This window comes from Cyanistes caeruleus, chromosome 2 (assembly GCF_971803275.1).
Source record: "Cyanistes caeruleus chromosome 2, bCyaCae1.hap1.1, whole genome shotgun sequence".
Classification (NCBI taxonomy): domain Eukaryota; kingdom Metazoa; phylum Chordata; class Aves; order Passeriformes; family Paridae; genus Cyanistes; species Cyanistes caeruleus.
In genome coordinates, this window is record NC_141702.1 from 11251455 (window position 1) to 11272237 (window position 20783).

Consider the following 20783-nt stretch of genomic DNA (forward strand, 5'->3'; position numbering starts at 1 on the left):
GCTAAGAAATAGCACACTTTGTATATCTCAGAAAAAATTCTGTGGAACTCATTCATGTTGTCAAGCTTAATCTAAGTGCTCACTTTCTGAGGTTTATTACTATTATTTCTACTTTGACATTATGTCACATACAATACAATGTTTGGCTTACAATACAAAACAAAACTCCACTCACTAGAAAGACATTTCAGAAAACTGCAAACATTTAAAATGCACTTGTATTACATTCTTACTGACTTGTGTGTTCTGCAGAAACTTAGCCAAAGAGGAAGGACCTCACACAAGGCTCTTAGCTTCATCCAACCCAAATTCCCTTTGGGTTCTGTGCATTGCCATTCAGCCTTAGGTATATGTGTCCTGAATTTGTAATGGTCATTGGACATAAGCCTTAGCATTTATGAAGATATCCATATGAATGTTGAGATGCATCTTGTTCGAAGTTGATACATTCATAAACTCTGCAGGTTTTGACTGCATAGGAAATCAAAGGCCTAAATTAATTATTATATTACTTTTTACTTTAAAGTAGACTTAGTTGGCACAAAAGAAATTTATTACAAGTCAAATAATATGTTTTACAAGTCAGAGCTTAGATTTTTTTTTACAGTTATTCCCAAGTTTGGGATCAGGATCCTTCAGTAAATAATGAACAATTATTTACAAGATGTCTTTCCATTCTGAAAAATTATCTGTAAATCTAACAACTTTTCATCACTTTGTACTATGTTTTCATGACTAATTTTAAAGCACATCCTGCTCATAAAGAGCTATGTTATTTATGTTGGGGTAGCATATTATTTCCAATCTTCACATTCACAAAGCACAGAAGTCTTTTCATCCCATTGTGTAAATTTGGATTATAGATTTCAGGAGTAAAACAATATTGTCTTCAATATTAGGGCACCAAATTTTTCTTATGGAGGAATGGGTCTATCTCTTTTAGCACTCTTGTTCATCCACAGAACACAGTGGGAAATAACAGCTGAGATCTGCAATTTCCAGCTCTGTTCTGTTCTCTGTCAATGAGCCTAAATCCCTGTAAATCACCTCCATCACTGCACTGATCTGAACTTCTCAATCATTCCATTGTTTACTCCACAAGTTTTCCCCTTTCCCTTTTCTTTCTCATCTTTCAATTGCTTCTTTTGCTCATTCCTTCCTGCTAGGTTTATTCCTTCCTGGGAGGTTCACGTTTGCTTTTTTGCACTTTTCCATGTAGACAGTGGAATCCAGTTCAGGGAGGGACAAATATAACTATCTAAGGACCCTAATTGCTCTTGAAATTAGCAGCTCTGCACATTCCACTTAAGCATTTAAGGAAAGATACAAGGGTGTGACAAGAAAAAGAGGAAGAGACAGATAAAGAGACACCTCTTGTGGTTTCCGCTAGCTTGGTTGTAGCTTTAGGATTTTGAAATGACATGTTTGTATTTGATTTATCGGCTTTGATCTGTCAAGGTAACAGTAGATCAATATTTATGTACTGGTAATTAAGGGACTCTCCTTTTCCCCTCTCCTCCATTCCCAGTAGCACAGCTATAGTTTATGGTCTGTCAGTATTTCCATTACAAAGTCCATTTTTCAGAGGTCAATAACTCAGCGATTTAAGACTACATCAGCTCAAAAGTAGATGTACAAGTTGTCAGAGACTCTTAATTCACTTTTTATTTCCATGATGGAAGGAAAACATTTGTTGGTTTGGGCTTTTTTGTTTTGTTAGGTTTTTTGGTAACGTATGAGATTTTGTTTCCTTATTGAGCTAAAACTTGGCTTTTGCTCTGAAATTGAAATGTTGCAGCTAAATTGTAACTTACATGGGCTAAACACTTCAAGATTTTTTAAAGTATAACTAAACACACAAAAGTTCCAGATAAAGAGCACAGATAGCAAGCAGTGCAAATGGGGTTTGTCCCTTTTTAGACTACAGAAAATATTAGCCTTATCTGTCACCCCTCTGGTAATAGCATGCTGAGTTTTCCAAGAAAATCACATTGTGTACATGCAAAGCAATGGAAAATAAAGATTCTCAACTTAGGCTGTTTGGTGCAATTCCATCCAAGTGCTGGACTTGTGCCAGTCTGTGCCACTAGAAATTGTATTCGATGTAATACACAGAAGTGAAAATATTTCTGTCAAATTTTCATCCACATCAGCTCTTTCCAGTTGCATTATGGAACCATGAAGTCATAAGCTCAAGAGGAAACATCACTGAATCCTGAGATATCTTAGTATAATGAAGGTGTACTTTTGTTTTGCTTATTTAAAAGGATTTATTTTGCCATATCTGAAAAGACACTTTGAACCAGTAGTGTGATTGCTTGATTTCACTATGGGCTGGTTAAGGACTCTCTGAAAATTGGTCTCCATTAATTAAGTGCATCTTTTGTGTCAAAATATTTTTGAGCACAATGTGGAAACAAAGGACTATAACACAAAATCAGTGAAAGATGTGTTTTCCCTCCAGTGGCAAAGTTGAAAAAAATATTGTGAGTAGTTTTATAATAAGTCTTCCAAGCAAGGAGAATATCTTTGATCCATTGGAGGACCCAGGTGAAGTATTTTTTTCCACTAATGCACACCACAATATAAAAGACAAAAAAACACAGACAACAAGAAAACTGACAGAAGAAATGAATGTGTCCTGTTACAAACCTCTCATCAGCAGTTTCATGTGTACATATGCTGTATTTGTGATTATAAAAATGGTGCCAGGCAGTAACACACACTATATCTATACCTACATACATATCTAGAGTGGGTTATTAGATACATATATTTATATAACATATATATAAATATAATACATATATAAGTGTATATATATAATACATATGTATATATATAATATAAATATATATAAACTGAATTTTATCTATTAAATATATACTATATTATATATAGTATATATAGAGTATATAAATTTATATATACAAAGATATAGTATATATACTATAATAAGTACAATAATAAGTATAATAAGTATATTATATAATTTATAATATACAATACATTATATTTAATATATTCACACAATAATAATAATAATTACACTGAAATCATTAAAGAGAAAATGCTTAGATTGCATTTGCTATTGCTTCTGGAAAAACAAACCTGAAGGAAAAACAGCTCCTGGATAATTTAAAAACAAGAGTAGCAAGGAGTGTAAATAATCAGCCACTACATTTGTTCCCACCAACTGCTAGGAACAAGTTCGTATATTTAATTCTGAGCCAGTGCATACTGAAGTCACAGCCATCCTTTCCAAAAATTATCTTAGTTGTACAAACAATGGAAGTCTGGATTTTTTTTTCCAGCTAAGTTTAGCTATTTTACTCAGCCAGTTTGCACATGCACGGTTCTGCAGAGAAAGGCCAGTGAGCATCAGAGATTGTGTGCATCTGCTTCCTGAGCAACCTGAGAACTTTCCACGCCTTGTTTCCTCTCTGCAGCAGTGTGCTGCCATTCAAGCAGCTGGCTCCCTTCCTCAAAGCCCATCTGCACATTTTGGCATGGAATATGAAAATGCAGTATCAGCCAGCCTTGTCCTTTGGGATTTGCTGAAATCCCAAGCAGAAATGTAAATGCTACAATGCATGTGAGCTTTGTGCAGCACCGTGCAACACACGATGATTCATTTCAGTTTACCAAACCTTTGGGAGCCCTGTGGCTAAAGGAGACTGTCACAGCCAGAATAGATTTAGCTTTCATATGTTTTAATTTGAAAAGTGCTGTATGAATATGTGTTCATGGTCCTCATAAAATTTAACTATAAATCATTTTTTAAAAAAAGACTCAACAAAAATGGGTTCAATTTTTCCAGCACTCTGTTGGAAAAACTCCTTAATGCTTTTAAAAATCCTTTCTTATATTACAGAGTTATCAAAAGAAAATGCCAATAAAATCAATGAATAATCATTTTTTGTAAATGGTAATGAGAAAATATACTAATTAGCTCAAGTACTATTACTATTACTTAAGTAATATCTGTCACTGTACCACAGAATGCAAGATGTCAGATCTGTTCAGTTGCAAAATCCCAGTGAATTGTTCCATTTCAAAACAGAAAATACTCCTTTTGGATTTTGACAGAGTTAATTCATGTCAAAGCATTGTGAGCAGGAAGTTCCATTCTGAATAGGATTTTATTAGTCTTTATAGTTCATATTCATGCTGTGCAGATGATATAATTGTGGAAAATATGAGACTCCTCTGAAACTGCTAACAAAAACCATTTTCCACTTAGAATAAATTAATCTCAGTGAGCATTAGCATCTGAAAATGAATGTGTGTAATCTAGGGAATTGTTTAGCCTTTTCCTCTATCCAGTGGGCAGAAATGGAAATCCCAGTGTTCTTCATTTTAGCTGCATAATCCCCTTCCTTATAAAAAAAGCATTTTTCTCCATCTGTAACAACTTCTTAACTAACCAGAGAGTTTGGCCAGGTCCATAACTGTAGGGAAAGCTGTGTGAAATTAATCAAGAGCATCTGATATAATTGATTTCTATTAACTTAATTCTTCTAATCACTAAGGAATAAACTGGAATAAACTTGAACAAACATATTCCCCCCATCCCTATTTCCCTGACATAAACTAGTGGCCAACCTATAACTGCTTCTTCCCTTTCATGCCATTCATGCAGATTAATAAGTGTACTTTTGCAGCTGAAAGCTTATTGTAGATATCTAACAGCAACATCTCAGGTGAATCCCACATTTTATACCAACTTGCCCACTCAAGTGATCACTTTGCTTGATAGGGCCAGAAAGCAGGACATTACTCTGTCTAAATCAACAGAACACTAAATATAGTGATTTTAACGTTCCAGATACACTGGATGCACTTAATATACAATTTGCACACTTCATATTATTTGCACATGCACAGCCATGGAGAGATTTTTGTGTAACCAGCCCAGACCATCAGAAACTAAGAGTTTCTGCTACCAAGATGAGAGAGCACTTAAATTTATGTCTTTAACATTAGGCTTTATCAGCAGAAAGGACAGTTCAATTCATGTATAGATTCAGTAGATATATGGCTTTCCTCAAAAAGAATTGACTTAAAGTCTATTTTAAGGATATTGAATGATTCTGTGAAACAAGCAAATGAAGCAAATATCCAAATACAGAATATTAATTTATTTCAACACAAACAGTCTAATGGGAGACAAGATTTTTAAAATAAAACATTAAAAAACAAGGTTCATCATGCTGTCTCTAAGCATGGCCAAAGGTGCTTTAAAGGTCACAGAAAATTGAGCAATTAGATGGAAAAACTTCACCAATGTGCCTTCCCACCTTTCAGCAAGTTTTGGTTCAGTGATCTCATCAGTCAGAGGAGGCAACCTTAACTTTAAATGGACATTTAAACTGACATTTCTATGCCAAGTCATGACACAGAAGATTCACAGAAGTTGTGCCAGAAGGTTGCTTTCTGCACACAGAATTCCACTAGAGTATTTGTTTCGGCTGTTTACAAAATATGTTAGTAGCAGTAAATGAGAGAGGGTTTGATACTAGAAACTCTGCCTGGGGCAAAGAATACAAAGCAGAGCTTGACTCCAGGGAGCATTTTCTGATTTATGACATCTAAAGCATTGCCCCTGGGAGAACATCCATTTCTGTAAATCCACATAAAACTTGCTGGGGCTGTCCTAAACTATAATATAGAGTCATAATATAGCTTAAAATCTCCTCAGGCACTAGGAGGTTTGTAGAAACACGGGTTCTGACCTTTGAGTTATTGGGAAAAAGAAAGAAAATGTTTATTCCAGATTTTTGAGAGAGAGATGAGGGACTGCATTTTAGTACCTGAGTAATACCTAACAATAAGATTAAAGCTTACAAAACTTCTGTATAAATCTGTCAGTACATTTTCAGCTTGAAATGTTTTGTCTCTTCAGTATCAGCAGCCAAGATCTTCTTTTTGCAGCAGCCAAGAAAAAGCTTTATGGTGTTTTTTTGTGGCTAGATTGCAGGTACAAATTCTTGCTTTCATACTGATGTGCAAAATCCTGGTCACGATTTGGAGACTTTTGTACTCAAATCTATAAACACAGATCAAGACCTTTCCTGTATCAAAGATGTTACAAAACTCTGTTTTTCACACAGATTGTACTTCGAGGCTACTGTAACCAACAATATTCTTCAGTTTAACTGTTTTCTGTCTATTCTGGGCTGTGCAGCAACTGTCCTCTTACCTTGGAGTGGGCTGATCCTTGAAAACATAGGAAATGCAACATGTAGCATATCTCTCTTTTTCAAAATGATCAATAATTGGAACCAGTTGGGGCTGGGAATTCTGAGTCACTTGCCCCCAGTATAGAAATATGTGTTCCTATGGAGACCTGTAACACAACTTGAAGAGAGAGAGCAGGAAAATCCAAAAGAGAGCCATTGCCTTCCACACTAGTGTTGCTGCTTCTTAAAATTTTAGTAAAAACTCCATTTTTATTCTCAACCTCACTAAATTGTTTTCAAGCTGTATGGTGACTACCACTTATGCTGCTCACTGTTGTGATTGATGTATTTTGTCCTGGAGACGGTTTCCTACACCTCTCAAGGCTCTGACTGCCAGCACTGTGAGGAGGGCAGTGTAATCAGCTTCTACCTAAAACAGCAGGGTCCTGAGTCCTGTTCTGACTCTACAAAGGTACAGACACAATGCTAAAACTTTACATGTTGGTCCAGCTGTAATTGGAAGTCAGAGCCCACCTGCAGAGCAAACCTGGCCACACAGAACAAAACAAAATCTGTGCTTTCAGCCCTCACTTCTCTCACATGTGTGTCAGCTGCACATTCAAACCCTGTGGCAAGGACTCCCTAAGCATGTGAGATGCCTGGCTCCTTCTTCTGCACAGAACTGAGCAGCAGGCACTGAGAAATATTAATCTACTTTTGCACATCTACCTGGTATATTGTTGGAGTTATCCAAGAAGGAATTCATATTGCACACATGTTAATGGCAGTGCTCAATGCTTCAAACTTCATTTACATATGTGAAAATGTCCTGTGACTCAATTCAGATGTGAGATTCTCCTGATTGAGCTCACTTCTGCAAGAGTATAAATGACAATGCAATAGGCAGGATATTGGTGCTTTAAAGATGCAGTGTAGATCAAGGTTTCCTGAAAAATCAGCATCACTGCCCTTCACTAACTAGATTAATATATATTAAAAGTATGAATTTATTTCTATTTATTTATTACTTATTTATAATTTATTTATTACTTACCTTTCAGTGTAACAGAATTCTTTCACAGATTTATCCAACACTGATGATGACAATTCTGGTTGCCATTCTATTGCAGATCAGTTTTAAATGTTAAATGGTTGTTCTTCAAAAACAAAGCAGAACCAAAAACCCCAAACAAACAAAAAAGCCATCAGTTTTCCTTGAACCATCTGGAGGAAAAAGGCTTTTGCAGCAATAATTATGTATGTCTTTATATTTGCATAATATTTTGTAACAGTACAATGCTTAGCACATTCAGAAAACAGCAATATAGTAATAATAAAGGACCTGGAAAAATCAATGTGAACCAAAGGTCAATTAAAGAAATAAACTTTCATTAAAAATGTGACTGCTGAAAACATAGAAGGAGATGGGATCAAAGTTGAAAATGTAGCCACTTCAATTATATTTCAAATGGACCTGCTAATGAACTGTACATACTTTAAATTATTACTACATGTTGTGCAAGTTTCTGTAAAAATCATCTAGTGCAAGCATTTGTGTTTAATTCTTGCATCATATTTTCCTAGAATAATCTTCTGGCTTTATGGCTTATCATACATTGTGTTTTTGCCTTTCTTCCATTGAGATTTGGCTAGACTAGAATAAATATTGTTCAGGTATCATTTCTTGTTTTGAAAATGTACAAATCTGTGTCTGTGAGTCATAGGAAGATACAAAATATGCATTTTTCAAATCAGCTATGAATAATAGAGTAGAAGATCTGGAACTCTGTATTAGTTTTGTGTTCCTTCATTTGAAGTCATTAATAATGATAGTAGCTTTTCTCTTAATGACTATGATATTTATGATATTCTTTTGTATGAAAACAATCTTCCCTGTTATTATCTTTGTTCTTCCTCAGACAATGAAGGTTTTTTTCTTAGGGCTTTTTTTGTTGGGTTTTTTTTTGGGGGGGATGCTTTTTTTGTGACTTACCGTGCTGACCATATGATCTTTGTCTTTCTAGACCTTTTATTCTTCATTTCAAATTCGGGTATTTTTTATTAATACTGAAAACACTACTGCTGTTTTTTTTCTCCCCAGAGTACATACCCAGTCCTCACAGACAAAAACCAATATCCACTGAAATCAATGAAGTCTGCAGATTTCCAAGAGCTTTTTTACCTCACAGAGCAAAGCAGACTATTGATGTTGAACAATAAATGATAAGTCACAGAGTGTGATCTTAGGCACGAGGGAATTGATGGCAACTTTCAGTAATCTCCAGTTCATTTTGGATGAACAGAAACTGTTTGTCTTTCTTTGCTTAACACAGGTGCTGCATTTCAAACACCTAAGAACATTGAAAGGTCTTTAAAATGTAGATTAAATACTTTTTAATGTAAATTAAAAAGGCTTTGCTCAAGGTCAGATCAGAGTTGTATTGCCATAAATACTTGACTGAAGACAGAGTCTGCAGGTTTGCTGCACAATCAGTGATGGGGATTTCTGGATGGAAAGAGGAGCCATGCTCATAGCTTTCCACAGACAATAGGGTTCACAGGGAGGGGAGACAGCAGTGCCAAGGAGGAAGAGGACTATTAAGACAGTTATTAAAGGTCACTAACTGTGACTTTAGCACTCATTTTTTACCAAAACACATCAAACCACTTCATGTGTAGCTCTGGCCAATAAGATATTCTAGGATATTTAGTAGCTGAGAGCTTTATACATCTTTCAGGAGAAAGAACATGTATTTGTCTATATTGGTTTTACATATAGTTGCAAAACATCCCAGTCTTCTGGTTATTCCTGCAGCAGAGATATCCCATTCTAATCCTAATTACTGTGCCACTGGCAGCAGATGAATGAAGAACTACAAGGTTCAGTTTCTTGATGATTACCAGGCTTTCAGTTCATTGCTTCCCCTTCTAGAAAACACCAAGATGCACAACCAGAACATTATTCTGCAGTGAATAGGGAGATTTATTATGCAGAACATGAATGTACTTTAGATTTTTGCTCAGCAAACATCCTTTAGGGCTATACAACTGGATACTAGGGAAAATGTAAAGTCAGCTCTTAGAAAACAGCCTGGGGAGTATTTGCAAACTAACAGTTACATTTCACAAGTACTTTACAAATATGTTATGATGACCATTCAGAAATTGCCAGCTGCATTACCTTTGTGTACTTTGATTCAATGTTTAAACATGCCATTTTTGGCAACTTGTCTTCCCACTACACCTAGAAATACTAAATTTTGAGAGAAATACTAATGTCTTAGATAACTTTACCTACAGAAGTTCATGGTTACTGTGGTAGATATAATCTAAAAAGACTAACTGAGGATAACAGGGGACCCTGAGTATTTACTCAGGTTTCTAAGGTATCTTAAAACACACATCACTTCATTTTTACTTCAATTACTACCAGTACACATCAGAGTAAAACCAGTTCAGATATGCCTGTACATAGGTACACCCACAGCACTGACTGCAGCACAGACTCGTGCTGGGCACTGTATTAGATCCTCTACATGTTCAGCTTTGAACCTGACATGATAGCCAGTTCTGCTCATGGCAGTGGGGAATGCCTCTGGACTGAAATATTGTCAGTGTCTGCAAGCAAATTCCATTTAATCACACATGAAGGGTAAGTACAGAACCTTGCTGATGCCAAGAAAATTATAGCATTTCTTGTAAATGAGAAATAGACATAGCCTGTTTCTCCTTATTTTCTAGCCATAATTTTGAATAATTGATCCTTTCCAACTAGATGGACCAGACTAGAGGGGAAAACACAGTTGATTAAATTAATCAAAAAACACCTCACAGCTCAAATGAGATCTTTGTTGAAATTGTGTCTCTCAAAACCTGTTGTCACAACAAAGACTGTTCTTTGATGTAAGTGAATCAAGTGTTTGATTCAAGAGTAAATCTGGATTGTAGAGAATCTATTTATTTTTTGCTCCCTTCCCTATTTCCAAGTAGGATATTTATTTGACCTGCTTTTTGATTTCTTTTTTAGTTTATTGTCAGTCATATAGATTCTGCAGTCCTGTTGGTGGTATGTTCTTAAGTGTTTTATACAAGGTTGCATTTTGAATACCATTCATATTTGGTCAATCATGTACATTAGAAAGGGTATTTGTCTTGTCTTTAAAAATACAAGGATCTTGACAAAATTTGACATTTTGAATCTTTGTAATATAACTTTCCTAAAGCTGCATTTGAAAAATGTGTCTAAGCTCAAAGCTGATATATTCCTGAGCCAGCCACAATCATGTGTATGCTTTAATGTCAGTCATCCTCTGCTTCCCTTGACCTTTAGGGACAGCTTCCATGTGAACTGGAGTTCTCTATCCTTTCCTTGATGGGGTTGCCCAGCAGCAAATCCGCTCACCCACAGCTGCATTGCCAATGCACAAGGATGAACCATCACAGCTCCCCTGCCCTTTTGCTGGCATTCTTCCTTGCAGGTAACATACAAACCAGAAACTATAAACTGCTTGTTAAATTATGAAAAAAGTTGTTAAATGCATAAAAGCACATGTAATTAAATAAATTATAGCTTGTAATCAATTTGTCTGGGAGCAAAATGGCAAATCAAGGATTGAATATTATTTGGAGCCACTCACAGAACAATTACTCTGCACTAGTAGCACTGAACAAAGGAAATTATTGAGATATTTCCTGTAAGGATTCTCAGCCACTGTATTGCAGGAACAATGTGGAGTATCACTAACACATAACAGCTTCTAACTCTTCCACAAATGAAATCCTGTAAAGGCTACTGGCATTAATCATTAGCTGTAAAGTGCTATCAAGCAATTTAACCTACAGAATCAGCCCACTGTAGCAACCACAGTATAGTCCAATCTCTGTAACAATGCATATTCAATTATCCAGCTCATCTTCTTCTGTCTTCATTACAATTGATAGTCACAAACTGCTTAACTGCAGCAAAAGAAAATGAAAAGTTTGGCATCTGATCATTCCTATGTGTAGGGCATATGAAAAGGTCAATATGTAAGCTGTATTTTTCAAATCAACTTTGATTTTGTAACTGTTCTTAGTGCACTGCCTGAGGACAAGTCTGTATACTTCATTCCCTACCAAAAGTGGCAGATGTGCAGATGTCTACAAAGATGTCTGGAGTACTGCACTGCTGGTCCCAGAGTGTGGGTGCAGTCACTGGGGCTGGCACAGCACCACCCCATCCTTGGGTCGCCCTCAGTGTCTCTCTGGCCAGGACGGGCTTTTTGTCCTCAAGCTGTGCTTGGGAACAGATCAGGGTTAATACAGACCAGGAACAATTTCCACAGGCAGTTTGCATTCAATAGCCCTGTTTTGTAGCCTTAACATGTCCAGACCATGATATTATTTCTGAACTGGTTCATAGAGATGTATGAACAGCTGTGATGCATCTGTATAAACCTATGGTTTCCAGAGCAAGGTCAGTACTTTAAAAAGCAGGTGCATTACCATGGGCCTGACTTCTTCATGTGATTCAGATTTCATAGCAATGAGTAGGCTATCCAAAGGTAAGTCTGGGATTTACACTTCTGGGCAATGTTGCTTCTAGATAACCTCGTGAAGTACCAGCTCACTACTGATGCATGCAAATTTGATACTCTAGTTTCATGGATCTTCTATATTTCCAGCAAAACAGAACGAAGGAACCTTACCTGGACATAGAGATATAACATAAAATATAGAATCCTAGAATCATTAAAGCTGGAAAAGGACTCCAAGATCACCAAGTGTGGGGGGAAATTCACTTCCCTGCTCCTGATGGCCACACCATTCCTGACCCAGGATGCCTTTGGCTTTCTTGGCCACCTGGGAACAGTCCTGGCTCGTATTGAGGTGGTTGTTGACCAACACCACGAGGTCCTTTTCTGCTGGAGAACTTTCTAGCCACTCTGCCCCAGACTGTAGCGCTACAAGGGGTTGCTGTGACCCAGAGGCAGGACACAACTCTTCATCTTGCTGAATCAAATAATAGAGGGCATCTATTAATCTGTTATTACTGAAGATAACATCCAACTGAGAACCCATGAACATCAATAACAGAGGGATGCCTAAAGAGAGAGTATAGAATAAGAGCATGGAGCATTTTCTTCCCCTCGGTATTTACTTTTCAGCTTCCAGCAAACAACAATTTAGGAGTTTCTTGACCTGAAAATCACACTCTCTTTTTCTGAATTTCTGCTCTGAGTTTGTTCAAAGTCTTGCTACAATTCATTATACTTTCAGTTTCAAAAAATCCCATGGCAATCCTACACAATTCAATCCTCCACTGTGTGAAAAGTGTGTAATGGATGAATGACTAGGTTACACAGAAGGACTGGGAAATAAATAATGCACTCAATTTCAGTATTTCAGAAACATTTCTGAGGGTTGTGATATTTTAAAAAATTAATGGATGAGTAGAATTTTTGAACTCTGTATCTTGATTATTAGAGCATCCCTTTATGCTCTGAATACTTAGACTTTAGGACATGGCAAAATTTGTCTTTCTTTCACCTTTATAAACCTATAACAATGTTATTATCTTCCACACGTCAGGAAAATATACTGTTTATACTGACAGTGTTAATGTTATTATGCTGTTCCATCTGTTGATTCAAACTTTTGATGATATTCTTATGAAGAATTTCCCTTTGGGGAATGTGCTGTATGCATTTAATTTGGTTTTTATGGTATGTTTTTGAATATTGAAAGACACGTGATTTCTTTTTTATAATCCAATATGAACAAAACAACATATTCATGACATTTGTTAATCAGTTATACAAAGAGAGAATTTCATCTTTGGTTAATTTGCTGATTTGTAAACTTTTTTCCTCCTCTATCTTGTTTATGTAGTGGCATTTCTTTCCTCTTTCTTGAAGAAAGAAATAGACTGTAAAAGAAATAAATCAAAATGTAGTTGAAATAGGTAGCAAGATTATTTTTCTTTTTGTCTACTGCAATGGAAAAGGTCACATTGGGAAAATCAACTCTCAGAACAGTCTCTATATCACAAGAATGTCATTGGACACTAAAGGTTGCAAGATATGATTTCTGTTGAAAGGAAGTTTGAAAGGAAGTTTGCAGGATTTGGGCTGGTGAATCTTCTTCTGGGTTATATAGAGCTTGACAGAGACCTCTCCAGAAACCGTGCATGCTTATTTCCTGGACTGTGATCCCTACTGATAATGATGTGGCATTGCTTGGTGAAGATGTGATCATGGATATTAAGTGACTTGTTCTGAAGAGGTAGCTTCACCAGAGTTTATCCTTTCCTGGCACACAAACCAAATTAGATTGGTATCCCAGGGGAAAAGCAGGGCAGGGGGTGGCAGAAAGTGTTATCAGATATATGTCTAAGACAGGTGAGATGAGTTACTTTCTGAACTAGTACAATTTTTTTATTGAAGATCAAGAGATCTTAGCTGACTGGACAAGCAAACTTTGTAAAAAGAATCATGCAGGTACTGCCTTTGGCAGTGAACTGACCAGATGTGATTGGTTTGTACTAAATCATTAAACTCTCCTACCCTCTCGACGGGTTGGCTGTACTGACTGTTACCCCAGACCATCCTAAACACCAGCCCATGCTAGATCTTCAAGCATGGACAAGACATTGATCAACCCACTTTGACCAGCAAATTCGATTGGATCATCCCCAGAGGCACCTTCCAGCCCAAATCATTCCACATGCCTTGGATTGTTTGGAAGACTACTGTGTCACACAGAGCACACAGCTGGCAGTGTGCATAGTAATAACTTAATGCAAGGGATCACACTGCATCAGCCTCAGGCTCTTTGGCTGGTGTAGGTCAAATTATGGGCTACATAAACAACAGGGAAACAAAAATGTAAAAAATTAAAAACCTGATCTTTTATCGGTTGCACTTCTGATTTAAGTAAATACTATTTTCTGATCAAATATGCTGTCCTGAAATTCCTGAACATCCCTAGTGAAACGAGTAATTTCCTTATTCCTCAGTATTGTGACCATTTCCCTGACAAATGAGGAAGATGTGACTCAAATTTCTAAGGTATAACTGGCAAAATATATATTATTAATTAAAAATCTATTGATGTACTCCTGTAAGTTTAGATTACTATTGTAGAGTTAAGACTTGTGCTATGTTATGTTGTTGTATAGTTAGGTCTGGAAGTATATTGTCTTAAACAAAGGAAAAAAAAGTAGATGACAAAAAGTCATGAAAGTATCATACATCCAATTTTGGGAGTCTGAAGGTACAAACTTCATCCATCTTGATCTCATCCAAGACAGCTTGAAGTTCAAAGTTTAATCAAATATAGAGGGAGGAGTAATTACCTTTACAATTGTAGCAGACTCTGAGAGGCAACCTATGACTTAGAGTCTGATTGGAAATGCAGTGGAATTAAAATACATTGTGCTCTACAGAGTTTGGGTAAGACAGATTCACGTTGCCACTCAAGTTAAAATAATTTCCCCCTGAAGTTTCAAGTGTAATTTCAACACAGGTGGCTGTAGTCAGAACATCCAGCCTGCTTATGTTCTGATGGCAGCACATCCATGTCAGGGTGGATATGCAAGATCCACGGCACGTCCTCAGAACTTGAGAGTTCTACAGTACATGGAATCTGTGGTTTTTCACAGCAGAGCTGAGTCATGGGGGCTGCACACATGAACACAGACACACAGCTGCCACCACTCCAGATAACCCTTTCATTTTTGTAGTACAGCACTGTGACTTAAAATGAAGCTGCACAGCACACCCAGCCAGAGGAGGAACTCACACATTCCTAGCAAATGGAAAGCAATGCAGTAGTGAGACATGGAGTGTTTACTTGAGCTTGATATCTGTACAGGAAGGTATGAGGAAAAAGAGGGTGCCTAGGCAGAGTTTCAGATGAGTATGGGATTAGTTCAGAGAAAAAGAATAAAGTGCAAAGATGATCATAGGCCATCTCTCTCATTTTAATTATTTTTAAAATACTGGTTTCCTTGATATGCACTGCAATTTTTATCTGCTGGCTACTGCCACAAATATGTGACTTTTTAAAGTAACTTATTAATATGAGCATGAATAAGTATGGTTCATACAGTATTTGGGAACTTTGGATATATTTAATATATAATATTTAATATTTAATATTTAATCAAACCTTGACTAAAAAACATAGAGCCACCAAGATGGCCAGGGAGCTGAGCAGTTGGCTTAAGAGGGGAGACTGAGGGAGCTGAGCTTATTTAGTTTGGAGAAGATATGTCTTTGGGAAACATAACAGCAAATTCTCAGTAATTTGGAGATGGTTATGGAGCCAGACTGTTCACACTGATATATGGCAAGAGACTGAGGCAATATCTCAGGAGCTAAATAAGGAAAGGTTCAAGCTGAATATAAGGGGAAAAAATCCCACAAGGATAGTCAAGCACTGCTACTAATAAGGTTATGCATATTTGGAAATTTTCAAGACCTGGATGGATAAATACCTGAAGAATTAGTCTGATCTCTAAACTGACCATGCTTTCAACAGAAGGTTGGAATAGAGACCTCCAGAAGGTCACCCCAAACTGAATTATCCCATGTTGCTATGATCTTGAACATCAATTTCCACAAAAGTGTATGATAAACCAAGAAAGTCTAAGAAATTATTTTAATATTCTTGGCATTATGACCTCAAAACCATATATTTTTTTAAATATTTAAAATTCTAAGTGCTTTTATACTTTCCTCCAAAAATACCTTACATTAATTTTCCCCAAGTAATATCTTAACTGTTGGAATTATTACTACTAAGAACATCCTAAAAAATCCATGGTACATCACTTTATTAGAGAGTGTGGATATGCTTTCCATTACTTAGCAATTTAGTATATCACACCTTAAGAAAATCCCTGACTGTCTAATGTGGATGGCAATTTTAAGGAGAATTTTAATAAAATGAGTTAATATCAATTTCACTAATTAGATCTGAAAATAATCTCAGAGAGAATGAAAAATCATCCATCCTTGCAGCTGGAGTCTATGTGTATTTTGGTAGGTGGGTTTATGTTTTAAATGAGCGTTCTTTTATGAAGCATTAAAACAACATCTTTGAAGAGTTTTAGGATAGAATCGTTCCCACTGTATCACATAATCTTTAATCTATAAAACCTGAAGATAACTTTTAAGTTCTAATGCACAAACAGAGCAAATGCGTCAGCAACTGCTTTATTCTCTCTCCATTAAAACACAGTTAGGAAAACATTCTTTGATATAAAGAAAGCAAAAAATATAGAGTGGAATGGGGGAAAGGATGACTGGGGTCCAAGCATCACAAAACTCTGAAGTCAAGAAGATATCCTTACTAGAAAAAATAATGCAACAGTAACTCAGCTAAACAATGTAGAAATGAAAATATGAGTTGCAAATTAAAAGAAATCTGAGGAGTGGGTGGAGGGGGAAAGCAATCAATATTTTTTATTATATTTTTCTGATACAGGAATAGAAAAGCTGAATGTAATAAGTAACCATGTACTTGTACCTGGGGGAAAAAGGAGTTGTAAATGCCTGCACATAGGATACAACTGCTGGCTTTTTGTCAATAGTGCCCAACAGCTGAGGAGTCCCAGTACACAGCAGGTCTGCAGCTTACCCAGAGCTTCTTCCCAGCCTCCAGCAATTTGTATCTCAGGGACTTCCTGAGCCAGAAGTCTGTTTGCTGTACCTATACATCCAATAAATTTCATAGGATTTTCAAGTCATTTAATGAGTCAATGTAAAATTTACCATCTGTAATATCCCATAAGAGGGAATTAGTACCTAAACTATACACCATAACAAACAGTGTCTACTTTTGTTGATTTTGAGCCCATCACCTGCTGGAATCAGCTGAATCTACTAAGCCTTTCTTAATTTTCTGCATGACAGTCAGAATCTATAAAACCTGAAGAGACTTTTATTATGTTCTGTCATTATCCCTGCCTCCCCATGAAAACCTCTTTCCAGTCTCAGCCTATGGTTTTAGTCATCTTTATGATCCTCTCTGGGTTTTTTTAAATAGCCTTTCTGAGACAACAAAACCAGATTATGTGTAGTATTTAAGATGTGATAATGCAATGTATTTCTACAATGATAAAAGTTTCTGGTTTCTTCTCTATTCCTTTTCTAAAATCCCTAAAATATTTGCTTGACTGAATCTTAATGAGCATTAAGCAGATGCTTTCACCAAGTTGTTATAAAGTTAGATATTTTCTTTTAGTACCAATGTTCAACCTAAAGACCACGATTGTGAATGTTTAAAAAAAACCCTTAGTTTTTTACAGATGAACAACTTTTCCATTAACCTTGCTTTCACTTTGACTGTTATGATGGCTGTTCAACAGAGGGAAATATAAAGCAATGAAGGAATTTCTTTATTCTGAGTTTAGTCTAAGGGTGCATTGGTGAGATATATTCTTCAGTACAAGTACAAGTAATATACAACTACAAGTAATATACAGGCAAGGTTAACAGTTAAACCAAATTGATTAACAGCTGCAAGGTTTGAAAGCTGGATGAAAGACCTCAGAAAGTTCCAATGTAAGAAAAACTAAACCTTACTTTAATCTGCTATTATCAGGGAGTACTGAAGGACAGAAAATGTTGTGCTTGTCCTTAAGAACTGCTTTGGCAACAATACAGAACTATAAACTAGTAACTTTTAATTTAGCATTAAGCAAATTGAAGGGAAAATGGAAATGAAGTTTGAGAGCACCTAGATGAATGTATGATGCTGGCAACCTTCCATTGCTCTCTTTAAAGGAAACACACATCTCTCAATTTTTTTTTTTTCATTATTTATTTTATTTTCCAAACAATCTAGAAAAATTTAATTAAAATAAAACCTGATTATAGGAATTATAGACCTTTAAAATTTTACTATTCCTGGCATTAAAAAATTATCCAGTATTTTACCAGAATTAATAAAAGTTTAAAATTGTAGAAACAGTTACATGAGAGGAAATAAAAACTTGATTTGTGTTGGCTTTAACCTAACTTTTGCAAATAAAGCTTAGACTTTAATTTAGATGTACCTCTCCAATCATCAGAGCCAAATATGTACATTTAGATAGAGGTTTTTATCATATCCTATCTGAAATATCTGATAGGTCAGAGGAGTTGCTCTTTGTAAATATGTCTCCCACACTGATGGTAGATAGAGTTCAAAGGAGTTATTGAGATCAGTAAACTAAATTTTATGTAGTCAGATTCGGTGACATGAATGCTTCTCTCTACAGAGACCCAGAGAAGCCATTGTCCAGTACCACTGGCATTGCCCAAACCTCACATGGTGCTGGCCTCAAATTTTGAGTAGAGTTACTGATCTTCAGTTTGTGTTAAACCTACACAAGCCCACAAAAGCTGTCCTGTCTGAGAGGTATGGTTACAAAATGAAACACATTTTGTTCTTCAATGGAGATTTGATAACTGGATCCACATGATTTTAGCATCTCTGACTGTCAAGGCATCCTTTCTGAGACAGGCTTGTGTGACAGGGAAAAAATCAAGAGGAAAAACATATCCATCCTGAGCTATGTGACCTTTAAGGAACTTCAGGGGTTTATGCCATCAGCATATTCTCTGCATCAATGAGTTATACACTCACCTGAAGCTGCGATGCCAGGGATATTTCTGTTTAGTTGCTAATTCAGTTTAGGTATTATATAACAAAATCAATGTTCCCATTACTTGTAATGTGAGCTATTGACTTTTCCTTTACTTCAGATGATTCAAGTGAAAGAATTTCCCAATTGTAGAGGAAAAAAAAAAGGCAAACGATTAGAAAGGTGTAGAAGGAGCAATACTGGTGCAGTGCTGTGCTTTACTTGGAATGCATTTTCTGGTTCTGAGGAACTGGCTCAAGTGGAAAGTTTCCTGCCCATGGCAGGCAGGTTGAAACTAGATGATCTTTAAGTTCTCTTCCAACACAAACCATCCTATGATTCAATGAAAACCATCAGCAAAGCGTATCACCAAGCTGTCTTTTGTGTTGCTTGCAAGGATCTTGTAGATCTGGTCTCTTCACACTGTATAATTTGTAGTAGTATGCTTATGTGGCACCCATTCACTTAGTCTGATTTTATTAGTGTTTCTTTTTTTCTTATTTAAGGGTAACAACTAAAGATCCCTGTATTATCAAAGATTTCTTGACTTTGGTCTAAGCAAAATACAGAAACACCACTAGTCTGAGACCAGGAGAGAGCCAAATGTCAGAGACATGGATAGATGACCACATATTTGCCCACATGCACAAGTGTCCCCACCAGCAATCTCACTGCTCTGTGCCAGGAGGAACACAGAGCACCAGCTGACCACCCTCTGCAGGGCCACTTTCAAGGTCCTGCTCTGAAGAAGCCAAAGCAGGCATTTCAGTCCACACTGTCTGCATTCCCCTCTCCTAAGGCAGAATAAAGCCTGGGAATGTGTGGACTCTCTTGAAGAGCTGTTTATGACAACCACCTAAGCATACTTTGGAGTTTAGATACCATTCTCTTTTTGGCTAATGCACACCTTAGGATGAGATGTGTGCATCTTTTCCTTTGCTTTTTCTCCTTATAGGCCTTTGAAATTTGTAGAGTTGCACAAATTTTGAAGAGGAACAGGATATGCCTTCCCCATCCTATCCCAGTTTGAGATCATTCCAAATTTCACAAGGTACATTACTCAAATTTGTGAATAGTACCAAATCTAGAAGACAATGAAAATTACAGATTCAGTCTTAATCAGTTTTCAACAGTGTGGTTTCATTGACCCTCTGAATATTTGGGCATTTAAAGCTGTCCCAAACTCCCTGGTAAACACACAGCACACTGAACTGAGTGAAAGCATTTGGAGAGCTGGCTATGTAAAAGCTGGCTACTTGGCAAAATATAATTCAGGTCCTTTCTGATTTGAGTATTCAGAAAAGAGGAGGCTATAAACCATCTTTAGGTAGCTATTATATACATAGTCAGTAGTTCACACTGACAGGGTTATTGATAGCCCTAAAACAGTCTTTCACTATTACTGATAGGAGAATGGAAGAGTCCCTCCAGGCCTTTTGTCAGCAAGCCAGATGGCAATGACTTGGTTAGAGTTGTAAATTTCTTAAACACAGGTTGAATACAAAAATTATCAGCAAATTAGGCTTTGTGACCATGCAGTGTTTTCAGTTCCAAAACAGAAAAAAACCCAAACTATATTGTTAGTTAGTTAGCAAGTGCTTTTTGCTGTGCTATTCAATTTTAAATTGAATTATCCGTAACTAAATGCTTGCCTAGTACTTGCCAGTGAGAATCATATAATGTGAAGGGATTGGAATGGACCTTCTAATCCAGTGATGGATCATCTAGTCCCAGCCACCATGCTGTGGGCATGGACATTTCCTATTAGAGCCGATTGCTCAAGGCCTCATCCACCCTGGCACTGAACACTGCCACAATGTCCTAGGGCAACCTGATCCACACTCACAGTAAAAATTCTTCTTAATATCTAACTCAAATTTTCCCTCTTGCAATTTGTACCCATTAATCCTTCTCCTATCACTACAGTTCCTGACATAGAGTTCCTTTCTGGTTTCCTCATAGGCACCTGCAGATACTGGAAGATGTGA